At 41.0% G+C, this 12,200-nt stretch overlaps 2 protein-coding genes across 18 annotated transcripts in view; one reads left to right on the top strand and one right to left on the bottom strand.

Annotated features, from left to right (window-relative positions):
• The window catches only part of GIN1 (gypsy retrotransposon integrase 1), a 47,110-nt gene extending 40,335 nt beyond the window's left edge, over window positions 1-6,775 (bottom strand). For 2 of the 5 annotated variants that reach the window (XM_072597307.1, XM_072597310.1), the window contains exon 1: window positions 6,656-6,749. The gene's annotated coding sequence lies outside the window, so the exon portion shown is untranslated. Of the gene's footprint in view, window positions 1-6,655 lie in introns of all 5 variants that reach the window. The other 3 variants (XM_072597312.1, XM_072597309.1, XM_072597311.1) reach the window with 3 other exon arrangements.
• The window catches only part of PPIP5K2 (diphosphoinositol pentakisphosphate kinase 2), a 93,728-nt gene continuing 88,234 nt past the window's right edge, over window positions 6,707-12,200 (top strand). For 6 of the 13 annotated variants that reach the window (XM_072597301.1, XM_072597299.1, XM_072597297.1 and 3 more), the window contains exon 1: window positions 6,905-7,087. The gene's annotated coding sequence lies outside the window, so the exon portion shown is untranslated. Of the gene's footprint in view, window positions 6,841-6,903; window positions 7,088-7,300; window positions 7,415-12,200 lie in introns of those variants that run through there. The other 7 variants (XM_072597306.1, XM_072597305.1, XM_072597303.1 and 4 more) reach the window with 4 other exon arrangements.

The following is a 12,200-nucleotide window of genomic DNA, read 5'->3' as shown; positions in this document are numbered from 1 at the left end:
TTCTGAGAAACCATTTCTTGTCATCCAGTAGCATATAAAAAATTCAGCCTCACATAGTTCCTTCCAACTGAATATTCTTGATGTTTCTCATGACTCCTATGTTTTCATTTCAGCGTCTATTCAAATCTTGGTCTTTCTATCCAGAATATTCAGAAATCCTCTATTTCATTAATGATCCATAATTTTGGATACATAGGTTTTAAGTTTCTCTCTCTCTCATGGTAAGCTTCCCTCTTCTTTGTAGTGACCCCTGCCAAGTCTTGTAAGATCTTGACAGTGGCTCCTGCCTGTTAGACTGTGATGCCTCCTATGATGCCTTCTCCCACTTAGGGCTTCCTAAAATTCTGGATGTCTTTTGTGATGAAGTTCATGGGGAATTCTCTTTCCTTTTCTTCATCTGGTGCATTTTTAGGTCCTTATGAGGTTGTTCATGAAGGATCTGGGTTCTTCTGAACTCTAATATCCTGCTATGTTCCCACCAGTCTCACTGTCTTTAATTTTAAAAAGTTTTTTTTATTATTATGAACTTGGCAAACATCCAATTAACCAATTCTAAATACAAGGGACAGAAAAAGAGAGTTTATGAAACAATGAACCTATACTATATACTGCTTATTTTTTAAAAGTATGTAACTTTAACATTGTAGTTTCATACTATCCTGTTTGTGTCTTTCTGGACTTGTTCTAAAAACATGGAATGCTTCATGATAAATAAAAAAACAAAATAGTTTGTAACATTTGTTTTTATTTCATCTACATTTTTCACTGAATCCTTTCCTCTATGCCCTCCAAGAGAACTATTTTTTAAGAACAGGAAAAGGAGAAAGAAAAAAAAAAGTTCTGCAAAACTGATATATAAAAAAAATGGCTTAATTTATATTCAGTAATCCACATCTATGATCTACTCACTACCCCACCCTCTTCCCAAAGTACACACTTCTGCAGGGGGTGGGAGAGAAGCACCTTCTCATATCTCTCCTTTAGGGATAAATGTGGTTAGAATTCTTCAGCATTCAATTCAGATTGTCTTCTTGGGGTTCTTTTCACTTACAATGTTGTGTCTATTACATTGTGTCTATTGTTTTCCTGGAGCAATGAACTTTACTTGGTCTTAGTTCCCAAGTTTTTCCATTCTTTTCCACATTTACCAGCCTTGATAGATATTAAAGCACAGTAATATTCAATTACTTTCATGTACCACAATCATTTCCAGTCATTCCCCAATCAATGGGCATCTACTTTGTTTCCAATTTTTTGCTACCATAAAAAGTTCTGCAATAAATATTTTCACAGACATGGGGCCTTCCTTTTTGTTACTCACCTCCTTTGGTTAATTTTTTTAAGGAAAAATGTATGAACTAAAGTAATGTCCCCAAATACTGGATTATGTAAGCAAAAGGGAAAACTAAAAACTGTGAACATCTTAGAAGGTAAGCTATTTTGTCTAAGCCTGTTCCCAATATGAAGTATCCCAGGAGACTGTAAGAGCAGAATGATTTGTCTTTGTCTGACATAAAGTAAGTATTTAATAAATGCATATTGAACTGAAAATACTTTGGAAGGAAATATTCACATACTTTTCAATTAAACAAGTTATCTGTAATATTATTGCATACAGAATAAAGATCTGATAATATATTTTAGTATTTGGCAACATTTCATACTAAATATCTAGGACTTCAAGAATGTAATTTCAATGGTGAGTTACAAATTAATTATGTATTAATGTGCCTTAGTACAGGGACTGCACTAAGTGTACAAATGCATATTATACAATCATATCATTTATTGGATATTATATTTAAAATTATCACCTACAAGTCAATCTTTTGATGAGAACAGGACTATCTCCATATTAACATAAATCCTAAAAAAAACCCTAACAATATTTCTGTCACTGGTATTAGTGAAGCCATCAATTCAAACAATTTTTGTTGCTATATCTATTCTAAAGTTCTCTAAAGTCACAGGTTTTGTGTCACAAAAATTTGAGAACTATTACACAAGACAAATCCTCATTTAAGAGAAAGAGATGATACTGTATTGACACTGGGGGAAAAATCATCTTGTCTGAAGGAACTGGCCAATATTTTTGGCAGCCCTTCTCTTTGGGATGTAGTGCTTGGTCATGTTATCTACTTAATAACTGTTGAACTGAATAAACCTTTAAGGCTAAATATTTATATTTAAGTTCTGTCACTATAGAACAAATGAGCTAGCCAGAAAAATTATCCACATAGTTTCTAATATCTACCTGAGGAGATTAGGATGATCTTTTTTTTTTTATGTTATTTGAAAAATGAATTTCACACATTAAACAATATGCAAGATAATTTACAGAATATATAAATGGTAGCCACTGCTTCCAAGAAGTTTGTGTAACTAAGTTTTCTAATGTGGAAGTTAATTGCAAAGATCTATTTTCCATTTTCTTCCAGACCACTATAGAAATGGGTCATCCCATTATTTTGATTTTTTGGCATTTTCCACAAATTTACATTATTTTTAAAAAGTAGAAAACACTTGCCAAAAACAAATCATTAAAAAGCAAAATTGCATTATGTTAGTGCCCCCTCCCCCCAAAAAGTCAAGTGTCACATAACATTAGAAACCACAGAATTTAGACCTAGGAAAGACTTGAGAGACTAGTATTATCTCTTCCCCATCTTTCCTGCTCCTATTGTGCAAATCAGGAAATTAAGGCCCACATTCCTACCTTTTCACTGAAATCAACAAAATGGATAAAGCATAATATACCCTCAAATGGAGTAAATATGCTTTTCTAATGTAGAATTTAAAAAACATGAATGAAGATCTTCAATATAACATTATTTTCAAAAGCACTTTTCCAAATAAGAACCTTAAAGTAATTATTAAAAATGGAGTTGTGGTTCCATCTTTTCAGTCATATCCGACTTGTCACCCCTTTTTGGGTTTGTTTGGTTTTTTTAGTGGTTTGCCATTTTTTACCCAGTTCATTTTACATATGAGGAAAGTAAGTTAGGTGGCTTGTCCAGCATCACACTTCTGCTAAGTATCTGATGCCAGATTTGAATTCAGGGAGATGGATCTTCCTGACTCCAGGCCTGGCACTCTAGGTACTGCATCACCTAGCTGTGCTAAATAAATAAAGTGCTGAAATATAAAAATGGAAAATACATTTCACTCTGAGATCATAATTCCTAGAGCTTCAAAGAAAACAAGTCCCAGCTTCCCCATCATCTTGATTAAACTTTTCATTCATCTCTGAAAAGAAATGTATCCCCTTTCCATTGCTTTTAAGTTGTGTCCAACTCTACAGCTCTTCGTGTATATCTTTAGATTGATGAAAAATACCAGCCTCTAATTAAATAAGCCATCACTGAAAAAGTGTTCAGAAAAATAGAATGTTACAGCTAGAAAGGATACCAGATATCCAACTCTCTTCCTTCCATCTCACTGTTTTCTTCAAATGAATAAACTGAGGCCAGAAAGATAAATGGCAGGGATTATCTTTTGCCTCTTTATCTCCAGCTCTTAGCATAGTGCCTGACACATAATAGGTACTTAATAAATGTTTATGAATTGAATTTAAGTTTGAGTCAGAACTCGAAAAGATCTTGTGACCCAAGTGCGTATGTCTACACATCACCAGACCATGCTACATGCCCCCAACATGACATCTCTGGAAACCAGAGACTACCTAGGTAACTTGCCATCTGCCTTGCCACAGTTCCCTCCTTCCCACCTGGAAAAATGACTCTTCAGACCAAACCTCCTTATACCATCTACTTTCCCCTCCTCTCTCCACCCATAGCAAATTAACTGCAACCAAATTAATCTGCTCAGTTTTAAAATTTCATGCTAAGGCTAACCTATCTTGATGTTGTTCGGTTGTTTTTCAGTTGTATCTGTCTCTTTCAGGACCCGATTTAAGGTTTTCTTGGCAAAGATACTGGAGTGTTTTAGTATTTCCTTCTGCAGCTCATTTTACAAATAAGGAAACTGAGGCAAACAGTAAGTGACATTCAGATCACACAGCTAATAAGTATCTGAGGCTGGACTCAGGTCTTCCTGATTCCAGATCTAGCCATCTAGTTGCTGGAAATCCTGATTAGTGGATGTGAATGCAAACTCACATAACCCATTATACCTGGTGGCCCTCTTAATATCCCATTCAGTTTCACCAAGAAACCAGATCTATCCAGGATTCTAGTCATCTCCCCACTATACATAGCCTTCATCCTACAGCTTTCAATCTCTTGACCTGGAAGAAGGGATCATAGCAATGTTAGCATTGCTACTGAAAAGAGGGTGACAACATACTGCACCTAGAGGTCTACTTAATCCTCCCACTAGGCAATATAAAGGTAGTTCAGTGGAGAGAGAACTGAGTCTGGAGACAGAAGATTCACCTTCTTGAGTTCAAATCCAGCCTCAGACACTTAATAACTGTGTGACCCTGGGCAAGTTACTTAACTTCTGTTTGTCTTAATCCACTGGAGAAGGAAATGGCAAATTACTCCAGTATCTTTGCCAAGAAAACCCAATGGATAGTATTGGCATGCCATGGTCTACTGTGTCACAAAGAGTCAGACAACATTAAAATGCAGACTCCTTAAAGGTTGTGGGGTAGGGACAACGTCTTAACCCTCTATCCCCACCTTCTTGCCCCAGTCAGGTGGCCTACTTTTTTCCTTAAAAGCTACTGGGATATTCTTCATTTTGTAGTTGACTCAAAGGACTAAAGGCTCAGACTATTGATGTCACTCTCTCATACCTGTGTAGAAAGCAGCCTGTAGAGCAGGAGAAAGGAGAAAAGGGTCTCAAATGTTTAATGTGTAACTCACAATGGGAGATCAGCTCAATCAATTAGGCTTTCTCATTGCTAAAACTTATCAATTGCCATTAATAACTATAATGAAGGTAAAAAATTTAATTCATAATAAGAAAGGCAAGGAAAAGGAAGGGGAATAAGCATTTATATAGTACCTACTATGTGCCAGAAGTCCTACTAACCACTCTGGATAAACTGGATGCCAATCATGGAAATTACTTACTCCTCTCTTGCTCACTAAATATACAAGCCCACTTATTAAGAGAAATGCACAGATACACATTCTGTAGATTAAAAAGGATGGCAATAGTGTTTTTGAGTTACCCAGGCCTTCTAGGTCTACATTAACAATTTTAATATTCATCCGGCACATAACCCTTATGCATCAATACAAAGGATCAGTGATTTCATCAGCACTCCTTCCAATTTAGGAGAGCGAATCATCCAAGAATTTGTAAAAATCCTAAAGAATTAAGGTCTGGGGCACACAGAAATTCAGTGACAGACAATAAATGGCAGTGTTGTATCTGAATTTACATCTCCTGGATTCCACTGACTAAGTCACAATTGACCATCTCTATATAATCTTTACTACAAAACTATCACTTTTATGTTCAAAAAAAGTAGACAGAGACAGAGATAGTCTCAAATAGTACACATATACACAACATCAACAAACACTTGCATAATTATTGCTCAGTTCTACTGCTCAATGTAACTTTGAAATTAAAGTGTGCACTGCGCTCCTTGGAATACTAAACATCTTCACAGGACAGAGGTAAAAGACAGTTTTTCTTTTAAATTTCACAGGTTACTAATTCTGCTTCAAATACACGCTAACAGAGCTTTCCAGTGGTCCCAGCTACTTTTCAGAACGGGTTTTCCCTAGTGGCCTCCGCCCTGCAGGGCAGAAGAGGGGACTTCAAAGCGCTAGCGTAACTCAGGATCAGCAGTGACAGTTCGCAGGAATACACTTCAGGACTGCAAGGCCTGCCTTGACGTCAAGGATCATTCTTCTCGTCCTTTCACCTTCTCCCTCATTCTGCACCAACAATGCTTCCTCACCCTAGGCTTCCTCTTTAGCCAATTCTTATCTAAACTGGGCGGGGACAGCTTGGGGATTTGTCTCCGCATCGGCACAGCACAAGGTCAGCAGGGAGCGGCGGCTTCGAGGACGTTCCCAGCGCGGACCTCGCCCTCTCTCCTGTAATCAATATATCTGGGATATCATCTGCTATGGGGACTTTACATCATCAAAGCTTAACTACGCTATAACTGATAAAATGCCCATTCCAGTTGTGATCCAGAAACACCGCTCTCCTCCCTCCCCCGAATCCCGGTCACCCTGGACGGGGCACAGGACTTCATATAGCCAGCTAAATCGGTCCGGATTATTAATCCTCCAGAGCCGCAGCAGCGGATCTTCCCAAGCACACCGGGCAGCCTGGAGGAGCTAGGGAGACTACATTACCCAGAATGCCTCTCTGCCTCCTCCCCTCCTCTTCCTTCTCTCTCCCCCTCCCCCTCCCCGCCCCGGGCTCTTCTAGCACTGGCACAAGAAACACTGCCTTAGGCCAACCACCATTAGGCCTTTGGACACGGAGAAATTTGGATAACAAACTCTGTAAGCCCAACCTCGCCCTGGCGGGCACTCTTGGCACCCCCGACCCTCCAGAAAAGATGCCCGTTTGCAAACTGGGCTCGGCCTCGGGGACCAAGTGTCCGAGGTCCCCTCTGAACAGCATGCACAGAGAAGCCCCCATCCCAGGCCCTCCAGCGCCGCGGCCGCCCCCGGCCCGCCGCCCGACCGAGCCGCCGGAGGCGCCGTCTACCACCCACCTGACCAGGACGGAGCGGACGATCGCTCACCGGAGGGGGGCGCTTCAACAGAAAACGACAACCACCACCACCCAAAGCGCAGTTCCCTCTGCCGCCGGGTCGGGGACTTATCTGGCGCTGCCGGAAGTGAGGGCTCCGGGGCCTTTAAGAGGGCGGTGCCCTGGCCGTGACGGGCGGAGGCGACGGTTAGTGAGGGGCCTGTGCCGGAAGTAGGCCCGCCCGGCGGCCGGGCGGGGCAGGGGGCGGGGGGCGGGAAAGAGCGGGACCAGCGGAGGGGAAGTGGGCGGCAGCCGCTGCTCCCATGGGCGTCTAGGGCTGCTAGAGCCCGGCGGGAGGCAGCACCCGGGGACGCGCGCCTCCGCCGCGGGGCCGGGAAGCGGGGACCGAGGCCGGCCCTCTGGATGGGAGCGGCCGCCGCCCCATGCTGGGCAGGTGAGGGGGTCGGGGATGGGGCCGGCGGCGGGGGGCGGGGCCGCCGGCCATTCTTCCCTCCGAGCCTTTCTCTCCTTCCTCTTCCTCGTCTAAGCCCTTCCCGGAGCTGCAGACTCCAGATCAGCACCCGGACATGCGGAGGAGATGAGCCGGGGGGGTGGGGGTGGAATGGGGGTGGGGCGGCGTCACCTCCCCCGACCCTTTATCCTCCCTCACCTCGCCCCTCCCCCACCTCGGGACCCCGGCGCAGGAGGAGGGGGGGCTGTTGGCTTGTGCACCTGCACCTGCAGGTGCTGCTCCAGGAGCTCGTCCCTCCCTTGTCTGGAGGTAATGGCCGCCTTGTTCTGAAACAGATCGTGATCCCTGGCCTTGGGCTGCTGTGGGGTGCGGAGGGGATCGGAAGCCCCCTGCGGGGAGCGTGGCCCGCGAGGGCCCGGGGCGCTCCGGTTGTGGGAGCCCGCTGCCTGCCCGCCTTTACCGAGGGGGCATCGCTGAACGCGTGGGCATGAATGAGGGAAGACAGGATAGCGCCTGGAGGGGAAAACTACAGTGAAACATGAACTAGATCAAACTTTGTGAGCTTCTAAAGGGAGGCTGCCCAGAAACTCCGCCTCAGCCATTTATTAAGCACCTATATTATGTATATGACAGTTGTGAACACCATCTGCTTCATGCAGGACAATGATTCCCCCTCCCTTTTGCTATTTTGTTTTTAAACTTAAAATTCCCCAAGGGAAATGTGCACAATGGGACTTAGACGGGATTGTAGTCCAGATCTGCTCTTTGCTAAATTTAAACAACTTTTTACTGCACAAAATATAAAAGCGGAACCTTCAGATAAATGTAATTTTGCTCATTCTCACCGACATAAATTATGTAGAGAGCCTCTGAGATTAATATTGTAATAGGTTATATTAAGTTCAGCACATTTTTAGGGTCCTAGTGTTAGAAGGCACCGCTAAAAGTTAAGGATACAGAGTTTTTTTTTTAAATGATAATGTATGTTTCTGTCCTCAAGGAATTTATATTCTGCTGTGAGGTGGGGTATGCATGGCATGTGCTCAGATGGTGACAATACCAAGAGCTCTAAGAAAATGTTAGGCAGGAGATAATGCTTTTACCGGTGAGTGTTCGAGAAGGCTGCATGGAAGAGGTTAGGATTCTGGAAGACAGGGATGAGGAGGGACTGGTGCTAAATGCCTGCCATTGAGGGACAGTGTATACTAAAGCACAGAAACAGGAAGGTTGGGTGTCAGTTTTAGGTTAAGAGCTAATAGTACAGTTTAACCTGAATGTGGTGTATGAATATGAAAAAAAGATAGGTTTGGAGTGAAATTGTGTAGTAGGGAGATGATGTTGAAGGTTTGGGGGCAGGATTATTTTGTAGTTGAATAGGACAAGAGAAAGGGCAGCTGGGTTGCTGGGGTTAGTTCAAATCTGGCTTCAGGTACCTACTGTTCACATGACCCTGGGCACTTACCCTGTTTGCCTCCATTCCTCATCTGTAAAATGAACTGGGGAAGGAAATGGCAAACCACTCTAGTATCTTTGCTAAAAAAAACCCAAATGGGATCACAAAGAGTCAGGGCCAAAAAATGACTAAACTACATAAAGGAGAAGAGAGAGATCCATACAAAAAGTTAAGAAACTTGTAATAAACTTAAATTTCTATGGCACTTTAAAATTTGCTAGAGTTTTTCAGAGTAGATATTAATTCACGCAACAAATGAGGGAGATAGGGCCTAAATTAAGGTGGTGGCAGCAAATATCAGAGACATGCAATATAGAGAAATTTTGAGGGGACCTCTAAAGTGAAAAGTGAAGCTAAATGATCAGAGTAAATGTGAATTGGGCAAGAAATAATGATTTTTCAACTCTTAAGAATGGTTGCCAAGAAACCTCAATTCAATAAGCAATTTATTAAACACTTATTTTGTACCAGGCACTATGTTAGGTGCTAGGGATTTAAAGACAGCAAAGAAAAAGGCCTTGTCCTCAAGTAACTTGTATAGAGGTAGTTCTCAGTTTATCCAGTCTATGCAAAAGTTTGGGAATGGGAATTTGTTTTACTGGGAATTTTTCCTGTGTTTTCCCCTGGAAACAATGTTGCAAATTAGGTATTCTCACTGGACTCTGGAGCCTATTAAATGCAACATGTAGCAGAGCTGTAGAAGTTAACCAACTTTTATAACAATGTTTTTGTGGGAAAATTCATTCAGAGTTTTAACTTAGTATATAGCAGGAATATACCTGCCCTTTTACTTGGCTTGGGCAATCTCTAGGGGTAATTAGAATTCTCACTAAGATTAGATAATCCTAGCTCCGCGTTATTGATGTGGTAGTAGTAGTTTCAGAGAATACATTCTGCATTTTCTAGGACAAGACATTCTGTCCCATTGTAATTATAAAAGAAATTATAACAAGCCTTTGTTATTACATACCTTAATTTTAATTTAGAAAGTATGGTCACTGAATTCTGAAAGGACAATTTTTTTTTTTGGTGGGGAGAAAGGATTCTTAACTGGTACTCAGCACAATGCATTCACACAGTGAGTAGTTAAATGCTTATGGAATGAGTGATTGAATCCAGAAGACCAAGACTCCTCAAGGTTTTAAGTATTTTGGGTAGTGTCATAGACCATATGGGACCTTAGAGGTCATTTTAGTCTAATCTCTGTCTTTACAAATGAGAAACTGAGAGACCCAAAGAGATTAAGCACAAGGTAGCATAGGTAATAAGTAGCAGAGCTGATTTCAAACCCAGATCTTCTGACTTCAAATCCAGTGTTCTTTATATGGTATTATGCTGCTTTGGCGTAGAGCAAAGGACAGGGTTAAAAAATTAGAGAGCAGTCACAAGTTGTAAATGCTTGGTTGAGGAGTGCCATTCATCGTCAACATTAATGATTTAGAATAGAAGGGACCTCAGAGGTAATATATATTATCCTTTCCCCACTTTACGGAGAGATTAAATGACATACTCAAGGTCATATAGGTAGTAATAGCTTGTATTTAAACCCAAATTCTTTGACTCTATGTCCAGCTCTCTTTCTACTGTATATCATGCTGCTTCCCAGGCCAGCCAGCAGATTTAACATAGCTCCTTGTAGCTCCCCTTCATTCTTGATTGAAGACTATTATAATAATGGCCTACCTTCCTTCTCAGATTGATTCTAATTAGAGTAAGTTTGTGTTATAAATGTGGACTTTTTTGATAGCTCTTCATATAAAAATCACTTTCCAAAAATAACTTGCCACCCCAAATATGGCCAGATAGATTGGTTCTCTCCTAAACTGTAGTCTCACATCACAACTTCTTGTTTATATTTCTGGCTAGATGTCATAGCCATCCCAGCTCAAAATATATAAAATAACTTAAATTTTCTTCTCTTCAAATCTTGCATCCTAACTCTTCTATTCATGTTAAGATACCACTGTTCTTACAGTCATGTGCAACAGGAAGGCCTGCTATATAGATTCTTAGATCTGCTTTTCTAAAAGGAAAGAAATTTTTGAGGGGTCAACAATCTATTTTAATCAAGCACATATATCATTCACTTAGTTCATGGGGGAAAGTCAGCACCTTGAACTTAAGGGAAAATACAAACAGAAATTATAAGCAGAAATTACAGACAGAAAGACCAACAAACAGGGCTTCCAAATGTCTAACAGATCAACAGATCCAGCTATCTAACCATTACATACATACATAATTACCAGAGAGAGAAGCACTAACATCTGAGTTTTCAAAGCCAGGGAATTCCTCAGGGGCTTCCCAGAGTCCCATCTGGCACACAAACTTTCTTCCAAAAACTAAGCTCCAAAGTACAACTTCACTTTAGAGTATTTATACACTTTTCAGAGCAGGAGGGCAAGACCCTCTCACCTAGTGCCTCAGTAGAAATTAACAAAAGGTATTGAGGCTATTAATGGATGGGGAAGATCTTTAACTCTTTCCCCTTGCCCACCATTAACCTTAAATTACCATTACATCATCCAAATTCAAAAATCTAAAAGTCACTTTTGACCCTTCTTCAACCCTCAAATTTGATCTGTTGGCAAGTCTTGTCAATTTTTGCCTTCAGGATATAGTTCTTATCTATCCTCTTATGCCACTCTGTTTTATCACCCTGTTTCAGGCACTTAGGGATTGTTATAGTAATCTCCTAGTTGATCTCCCATCTTTTAAATTCTTCCTTTTCCATTCTATCTTCCATAGGACCATCAGATTGATATTCAGTCACTCCCCTCATGGCTTCCTCTTCTATATAGAATGAAAAAAGAACTCTTCCATTTAATTTTTAAAAGTACTTTACAGACTTCCTCCAGTCTACCATTCCAGGTTTATTATGTATTACTATACTTCATGCACCAAGTTATAAGCCAGACTAGCTTCCTACTTTTCCCCATGTACAACATTCAATCTCAAATTCCCTCTGATATTTCTAATATGGTTCTGTCTCACCTTTGCCTTGTGGAATTCCTGGCTTCCTTCCAAGATTTATTCAGGTTCTACCTTCTCGAGGCCTATTCTGATTTCCCCAGTGGCTAGTACTCTACTTCCCCACCATTACCCCGGACTTCATATCTTCTTTACATATTTTATATTTCATTTTTTCTCCCAGTCAGGGCAGGGATTATTTCATTTTTGGTCTGTGTATTCCCACATCCTCACACATAGTAGGTGCTAAGTGAAAATTTATTGAATGAATAAATCTTAAACCTTGGTAGGGGATAAGATAAATATGCAAATAATTATAATTCATTTTATGATATATGTAGGAGTCCAAACAAAGAGGAATTAAAAATTCATGAAGGGAAAAAAATAGCTTAAAACTGAATATATCTGGGAATGCTTTATTGAGGAAGCAGCACCAGAACTAAACCTAAGGATTTCAACCAGTAGAGATAAGTGAGTTGATTATTCAAGACCTGAAATCTAAATTAGAAGGAACTTCGGAGGTCATTTGGATAAACAGGAATAAATCCCTACTTTAGCAAACCCCGACAAATGTTTAATCTTCAGTGACAACTACCTATTGCTAAAGTGGGCAATACTGCCCCCTGGGGGCCCAGGAATGGTGGAGGGGAGTGGTAATAGCCTGGGGTGCAA

The sequence above is a fragment of the Notamacropus eugenii genome, chromosome 3 (genome assembly GCF_028372415.1).
Source record: "Notamacropus eugenii isolate mMacEug1 chromosome 3, mMacEug1.pri_v2, whole genome shotgun sequence".
NCBI lineage: Eukaryota > Metazoa > Chordata > Mammalia > Diprotodontia > Macropodidae > Notamacropus > Notamacropus eugenii.
The sequence above is the reverse complement of the archived record's forward strand: the minus strand, read 5'-3'. Positions and strand labels throughout refer to the sequence as shown.